The 8,474-nt window shown below is 41.3% G+C and overlaps 1 long non-coding RNA gene across 1 annotated transcript; it reads right to left on the bottom strand.

Moving 5' to 3' along the window:
- Nucleotides 1–6,521: 6,521 nt before the first annotated feature.
- LOC109890297 (uncharacterized) lies at nt 6,522–7,810 on the bottom strand. Its single transcript, XR_002255397.2, has 2 exons — nt 7,452–7,810; nt 6,522–7,323 (listed from the first exon to the last, which is right to left on the bottom strand). It is a non-coding gene; the product is annotated as an uncharacterized LOC109890297 (long non-coding RNA).
- Nucleotides 7,811–8,474: the final 664 nt, after the last annotated feature.

Genomic DNA, 8,474 nt, shown 5'->3' with positions numbered 1-8,474 from the left:
AGACTCTACTTCCTTATGAATATAAATAATTCAAGAATTCAATAATTCAATAATACAAGGTAGCCCTTGTAATTGGCTCAGTAGTAGTGTATTATTTTTTATATTATTTTATCCCTCTTATGTACACTTTTGTCACTTTTGTTTCCAAACATCCATGTGATAACCTGTTTTTTAATGAAGTTGGATAAGCTTAACTTTTTACTGATTGGGGAATGCAATGTAGGTGAGAAATAAGACACACAATGTGATGTAATGGAATTTACTTTGTTCTTTTTGGTAAGTGGTGGGTGGCTCTTGAAAAAGCAGTTTGATTTTTGAGTGACATTACGAAGGAGAGTAGGATCAGACGTCGTTCTGCCATGGAACAGCACCCGTTTTCAGAGATGAGGTACTCCGTCAGGGTCTCCCTCACTAATTTTGCCACCCTGGTGGTGTTGTTGCCCCCTGCCTGGGTGACCTCCTGCAGGCCTGCTCTTGGATGCCTCTCCTCCACCAGGGTTGACCTTTGCGACCCCTTGCTCCCCTTGCCCTGGAATTTCCTCTTGATGTAGTTGTGCAGGACACAGATCGCTCTCACACAAGCCTCCACATTCTTCGGCTTCAAAGCTATCATTTAATGTAATTGAATCTTAAGTAATATGTCAGGGAGGTTGTTGTAACATATCCCCAACTCCTCCAGTCCTGGTAAATGGATAATAGTGATGCACTACTGTCACGCCCTGACCGTAAATTGCTTTGTATGTTTCTATTTTTTGTTTGGTCAGGGCGTGATGTGGGTGGGCATTCTATGTGTGTATGTCTAGGTTTGATATTTCTATGTTTTGGCCGGGTATGGTTCTTAATCAGGGACAGCTGTCTTTCGTTGTCTCTGATTGAGAACCATACTTAGGTAGCCTGTTTTCCCACTGTTAGTTTATTTATTATTTATTTATTTACCTTTATTTAACCAGGTAGGCAAGTTGAGAACAAGTTCTCATTTACAATTGCGACCTGGCCAAGATAAAGCAAAGCAGTTCGACAGATAAAACGACACAGAGTTACACATGGAGTAAAACAAACATACAGTCAATAATGCAGTATAAACAAGTCTATATACAATGTGAGCAAATGAGGTGAGAAGGGAGGTAAAGGCAAAAAAGGCCATGATGGCAAAGTAAATACAATATAGCAAGTAAAATACTGGAATGGTAGTTTTGCAATGGAAGAATGTGCAAAGTAGAAATAAAAATAATGGGGTGCAAAGGAGCAAAATAAATAAATAAATAAAAATTAAATACAGTTGGGAAAGAGGTAGTTGTTTGGGCTAAATTATAGGTGGGCTATGTACAGGTGCAGTAATCTGTGAGCTGCTCTGACAGTTGGTGCTTAAAGCTAGTGAGGGAGATAAGTGTTTCCAGTTTCAGAGATTTTTGTAGTTCGTTCCAGTCATTGGCAGCAGAGAACTGGAAGGAGAGGCGGCCAAAGAAAGAATTGGTTTTGGGGGTGACTAGAGAGATATACCTGCTGGAGCGTGTGCTACAGGTGGGAGATGCTATGGTGACCAGCGAGCTGAGATAAGGGGGGACTTTACCTAGCAGGGTCTTGTAGATGACATGGAGCCAGTGGGTTTGGCGACGAGTATGAAGCGAGGGCCAGCCAACGAGAGCGTACAGGTCGCAATGGTGGGTAGTATATGGGGCTTTGGTGATAAAACGGATTGCACTGTGATAGACTGCATCCAATTTGTTGAGTAGGGTATTGGAGGCTATTTTGTAAATGACATCGCCAAAGTCGAGGATTGGTAGGATGGTCAGTTTTACAAGGGTATGTTTGGCAGCATGAGTGAAGGATGCTTTGTTGCGAAATAGGAAGCCAATTCTAGATTTAACTTTGGATTGGAGATGTTTGATATGGGTCTGGAAGGAGAGTTTACAGTCTAACCAGACACCTAAGTATTTGTAGTTGTCCACGTATTCTAAGTCAGAGCCGTCCAGAGTAGTGATGTTGGACAGGCGGGTAGGTGCAGGTAGCGATCGGTTGAAGAGCATGCATTTAGTTTTACTTGTATTTAAGAGCAATTGGAGGCCACGGAAGGAGAGTTGTATGGCATTGAAGCTTGCCTGGAGGGTTGTTAACACAGTGTCCAAAGAAGGGCCGGAAGTATACAGAATGGTGTCGTCTGCGTAGAGGTGGATCAGGGACTCACCAGCAGCAAGAGCGACCTCATTGATGTATACAGAGAAGAGAGTCGGTCCAAGAATTGAACTCTGTGGCACCCCCATAGAGACTGCCAGAGGTCCGGACAGCAGACCCTCCGATTTGACACACTGAACTCTATCAGAGAAGTAGTTGGTGAACCAGGCGAGGCAATCATTTGAGAAACCGATGAGAAACCGATGAGGATATGGTGATTGACAGAGTCGAAAGCCTTGGCCAGATCAATGAATACGGCTGCACAGTAATGTTTCTTATCGATGGCGGTTAAGATATCGTTTAGGACCTTGAGCGTGGCTGAGGTGCACCCATGACCAGCTCTGAAACCGGATTGCATAGCAGAGAAGGTATGGTGAGATTCGAAATGGTCGGTAATCTGTTTGTTGACTTGGCTTTCGAAGACCTTAGAAAGGCACGGTAGGATAGATATAGGTCTGTAGCAGTTTGGGTCAAGAGTGTCCCCCCCTTTGAAGAGGGGGATGACCGCAGCTGCTTTCCAATCTTTGGGAATCTCAGACGACACGAAAGAGAGGTTGAACAGGCTAGTAATAGGGGTGGCAACAATTTCGGCAGATAATTTTAGAAAGAAAGGGTCCAGATTGTCTAGCCCGGCTGATTTGTAGGGGTCCAGATTTTGCAGCTCTTTCAGAACATCAGCTGAATGGATTTGGGAGAAGGAGAAATGGGGAAGGCTTGGGCGAGTTGCTGTTGGGGGTGCAGTGCTGTTGTCCGGGGTAGGAGTAGCCAGGTGGAAAGCATGGCCAGCCGTAGAAAAATGCTTATTGAAATTCTCAATTATGGTGGATTTATCAGTGGTGACAGTGTTTCCTATCTTCAGTGCAGTGGGCAGCTGGGAGGAGGTGTTCTTATTCTCCATGGACTTTACAGTGTCCCAGAACTTTTTTGAGTTAGTGTTGCAGGAAGCAAATTTCTGCTTGAAAAAGCTAGCCTTGGCTTTTCTAACTGCCTGTGTATAATGATTTCTAGCTTCCCTGAACAGCTGCATATCACGGGGGCTGTTCGATGCTAATGCAGAACGCCATAGGATGTTTTTGTGTTGGTTAAGGGCAGTCAGGTCTGTTCCTGGTTCTAAATTTCTTAAATGGGGCATGTTTATTTAAGATGGTTAGGAAGGCATTTAAAAAAAATATCCAGGCATCCTCTACTGACGGGATGAGATCAATATCCTTCCAGGATACCCCGGCCAGGTCGATTAGAAAGGCCTGCTCGCAGAAGTGTTTCAGGGAGCGTTTTACAGTGATGAGTGGAGGTCGTTTGACCGCTGACCCATTACGGATGCAGGCAATGAGGCAGTGATCGCTGAGATCTTGGTTGAAGACAGCAGAGGTGTATTTAGAGGGAAAGTTGGTTAGGATGATATCTATGAGGGTGCCCGTGTTTAAGGTTTTGGGGAGGTACCTGGTAGGTTCATTGATTATTTGTGTGAGATTGAGGGCATCAAGTTTAGATTGTAGGATGGCTGGGGTGTTAAGCATGTTCCAGTTTAGGTCGCCTAGTTGTGGGTGGTTATTTTCTGTTTAGTGTTGGTTGCACCTTGCAGAACTGTTTCGGCTATTCCTAATGTTATTTTGTATCTTAGTGTTCAGTTCAGTATATTAAAGATGAACACGTACCCCGCTGCATTTTGGTCTGACGATGCCTCTTCTTCCGATGAATGCTGTGACAACTGCATGCATTTGTTCCAGACCTTTTTCTCACACACCTTTACTGTTTAAATGAGTTGTTCAGTGTGTGTCCCTTTCGCAAAGTGGCTGCAGTACATTATGTTCACCCAACATGTGAAGTGGTCTTTCCAGACTATACACATGTATCTAAAATTACACTTATTGGGGGGTTATTTAATGAGAGTACTCCAACAGTAATTTAGTACTTCTCTTTTATTTATATAGTACCAGTCGAAAGTTTGGACACACCTACTCATTCAAGGGTTTTTCTTTATTTTTTACTATTTTCTACAGGTAAACATGGTTAGCAGAATGCCAAGAGTGTGCAAAGCTGTCAAGGCAAAGGGTGGACACTTTGAAGAATCTCAAATATAACATATATTTAGATTTTTTTTAAACACTTTTTGGTTTACTACATGAGTCCGTATGTTATTTCAAAGTTTTGATGTCTTCACTATTCTACAATGTAGACAATTGTAGAAACAAAAAAACAACCATTGAATGAAACTTTTGACTGGTACTGTATATATTCATATACATTTGTGTTGTTGTACATGTATGCTGGCCTTGTGTGGCTTGCTATGTCAACCTCTTGGTCTAACAAAAGCTGTTGTGGTTGGAAACAACATCCTGTACTTCACAATGGTGAAGAAAACAGCGTCTTTATGAGAAGACCTATGTTTGAGAGATGTGAGAAGCCAGCAACCTGTTGACACCAGCCTATGTGATTCTCAGTGGTTGGAAATGTGGTTTCTCACATTCATGGTAAACCCATGCACAGAAACACAGATATAGTCTGCAAGGATGACATGTAAGAAGAATCAGTTACAATAGACACTGTATAGTCATATTTTTCTTAATTATGTACATTTCTCAGCGATAATGAACTCCAAAGTTTGTAAGATGTTTTTGGTCCTCAAAAGTACTCTAATTTAAAGTGGTCTAATATTTAGTAGTAGTAGTACATTAGGTAATAGCAATGTGGTGTGGATACAACACTGGAAGCATAATGAATTCAAACAGGGTTTTATTGCCAAGCACTGTAACTAACACACTTACCATGACTTACCATTCCACCATTTTCCCAACAACAGTACGTTGCAACACATTTAAGGAACAAGCCCCCATGACACCAATGCAACACATTTAAGGAACGAGCCCCCTTGACACCAATGCAACACATGTAAGGAACGAGCCCCCATGACACCAATGCAACACATTTAAGGAACGAGCCCCCATGACACCAATGCAACACATTTAAGGAACGAGCCCCCATGACACCAATGCAACACATTTAAGGAACGAGCCCCCATGACACCAATGCAACACATGTAAGGAACGAGCCCCCATGACACCAATGCAACACATGTAAGGAACGAGCCCCCATGACACCTCAATATTAGTTTATTATCAACAGATCCGCCTCGTTTGCTTATTTTAATATTAGAATAGTACTTTTATATTTACTTCTTGTGGTAAAACTGTTGGCACCTTCTGAGTCAGACCAAACATCGCTCTACCCTTAAAATGGGTTGCATCGGATACCTACCTTTGCCTCTTTGACCTTTGTTAGAGAAGTGTAATGTACTGTAGGTCAGTCCTTCATCCTCTGTCTGTAAGGGAAAAAAACTGTGTCAAGTAGGAAATTACACCGGAAGAGAATATAACACATCGAATATAAACCACTGTTGTCATAAATAAAAAGATATTCCAAATATTATAGGACCTGAAATCCCAACCTCAACCAAACTAGCATTAGCATGCCAACCTCTCTCACAGAGCATCAAATAGCGCAGGGGGGGGATTTCCACTAAGCTAAATGGAATTGTTTTAATAAGGTCATAGGATAATTTTGCTTTTTGATTATGAATTTTAAGACCCCTTGAAGTATCCCCCCCAAAAAAGGAAAAAAAATATTCAGAATTGTTGTCCTTACTGTTATCATTCGTGCAAATGCATCGAATAACAGATTTACTACAAAAAATCAAAAGCAGGTTTGTTCTGAGGTGTCTGTCCTCTATCTGAAAGATATAAGACTGATCAGGAAATACATTTTTTGAAATGTATTTAACCCCTTATTTTTGGCACTAAACCAGTCTCCAAATATACTGTACTTCCATTCATTTTTTAAACTGGTGCCGGGGGACCTTCAGACAAGTCCTGTGAGCCATGTAGGTGTCCTAGAGCAGAACATGTACATGGTCGTGAGAATCTCACCTTTCCACAGAGGGGTCATATTAGTGTGTGGCCCAAACTGTTTGGACACTACAGACAGAAGTTGGCAAATCGTCTGTACCGACTTCAGATGAGTCCCAAGACGCTTGTGGGGGTCGTAAAGCAAAACGGTTAATAACATTGTGTTCGTGAGAGGCCAAACCATTCATACGATTTTGTGAGAACACAGATTTTCGGGATGTCACATGGTCTGACAAACACCGCTCTAGCTCTGTCACCTTTCACTGCAGATGCAGAATTGCGACATATGCGGATGCGGTGGATTGAGACGCGTCTAATGCAAAAATATCTCTATCTTAAACTGATGGATTTGTATTAGGATTTATTTATTATGCTAATTAGATGTTATTTTATCAGAGATCTTTTGCAGAAACATGGAGCAAAGTAGTTGAAGAGAATGACAAAATATACAAAAACATATTTAATTGGTAAATATGCAAATACATATTTAATTTGATCATATCAAATATTCTGAACTATCAATCAATCATGAATAAACAGTGGTCAACCCTCCAATATTTCCAAATAAACACAGAACAACACTTGCATGCCAATAACAAATCCCTTTTAGTAAAAAAGCTTGACCTTTTCTTTTATAGATTCACCAGGCACCGACAGAGGAGAGCAGAGCAGCCATAGCAAAGATGACACAGAAAGGAGACAAGATGGCCACCAGCATCCAGCACTGATCAGAGGATGGAGTTGCTGAAGACAGAGCATCAGTAGACTGAGAATGAGACGATGTCTTTGACCCACTGGTCTGATCTGTTTCAAGGAAATATACATTTCCATTGATAGACTTTACTCATCAATCTATTCAGAGAAATAGCAAGAAAGTTAAATTACGCTATTTAGTACATACCATCACCAGTATAGCTAAGGATGCAGCCAGACTAAACCTTTCCATTAGAAGTACAATAGTAGAGTCCTAGAACAGATTCAGTGATGTTGTTGATGATCAGACTGATGGACTTGTTGCTTTGGAGATGTTTAGTAGAAAAACCTCCAGAACCTTTATGTTGAATATTCCCTCCTCCAGTCTTCGTGGTAGTAGACACCATGAGGAAGGGCACCTTGTCACATCGCTGTCCGTACCATAGGGTTTCTTCATGGTGTTCTACATTGCAGTCCAGAGAAACGGTGCCCCCAGGACTAACTGTGACAGTCGTTGAATTGAAGGTCTTCAGATAAGCAGATATTATCATTAAGCCTAATGAGAAAAGAACATCGAATTAGATCTCAAGATGTGCAAAAGACACATTAGGAACATTTCTAAGTAACAAAATCATGACAAGAAACATTAAGAATTGTGAAGAATTTGTTAGCTACAGTACTTACAATATAAGACTGGGACAGCAACAGACCCTGAGCTGAACCTCAGTGTTGTAGCACCTCTGACCAACAGCAAGCTGCATACCATTTTGAGGGCACCACTGAGATAACATCAGCTGAATTCAAACCATTAATCCTGAAGATGTTACAATGGAATAAGAGAGAAAATTGAGAAACACAAGTTTTGGAAATCCATGTCTTAAAATCTTCACTGAAACCTTAAACTGACATCATTGCTGAGACCATGTTCTAGACCTGTAATAATGACTATAAAACCTTTGAAAAACATTTGATAGTTTTAGTATTTGAGCAAGACTTCCTGTTACTTATGATGCTCCCCTCGCTGGTTGCAAAATATATTTTGGTTTGTGGGTTCACACCTTTTCTACAGTAACACATTCAACAACAGATGAACATTAACATAGACTTGGGTTTGTCATCCATTTAGTATCATTATGTATACATTTTTGCTATTACCAATCTGTAATGAATCTGTTCCCAGTTTTTTATATATATATATTTACACTGAACAAAAATATAAAAGCAACTTGCAAAGTGTTGGTCCCATGTTTCATGAGCTGAATAGATTCCAGAAATGTTCCATGTGCACACAATATCACATTTGAAGGTAAGACCCAGGTGCAGGCAATGTCGAAGTAACAAAAGTTTATTAATTAGAACACAGGCAGGCAAAGGTACAGGACGGCAGGCAGGGTCAGGTCAGGCAGAGGTCGGTAATCCAGAGTAGAGGGCGAAGGTACAGGACGGCAGGCAGGCTCAGGGTCAGGGCAGGCAAAAAGGACAAAACCGGGAAAACAGGAATATAGGCAATACAGGAGCAAGAGGAAAAATGCTGGTAGGTTTGAGGAACAAAATTAACTGGCAACAGACAAACAGAGAACACAGGTATAAATACAGTGGATAATGGGGAAGATGGGCGACACCTGGAGGAAGGTGGAGACAATCACAAAGACAGGTGAAACAGATCAAGGCGTGACACACAAGGCTTTCAAAAATTAGTTTATATCC

Source organism: Oncorhynchus kisutch, linkage group LG5, assembly GCF_002021735.2.
Source record: "Oncorhynchus kisutch isolate 150728-3 linkage group LG5, Okis_V2, whole genome shotgun sequence".
Taxonomy (NCBI): domain Eukaryota; kingdom Metazoa; phylum Chordata; class Actinopteri; order Salmoniformes; family Salmonidae; genus Oncorhynchus; species Oncorhynchus kisutch.
The sequence above is the reverse complement of the archived record's forward strand: the minus strand, read 5'-3'. Positions and strand labels throughout refer to the sequence as shown.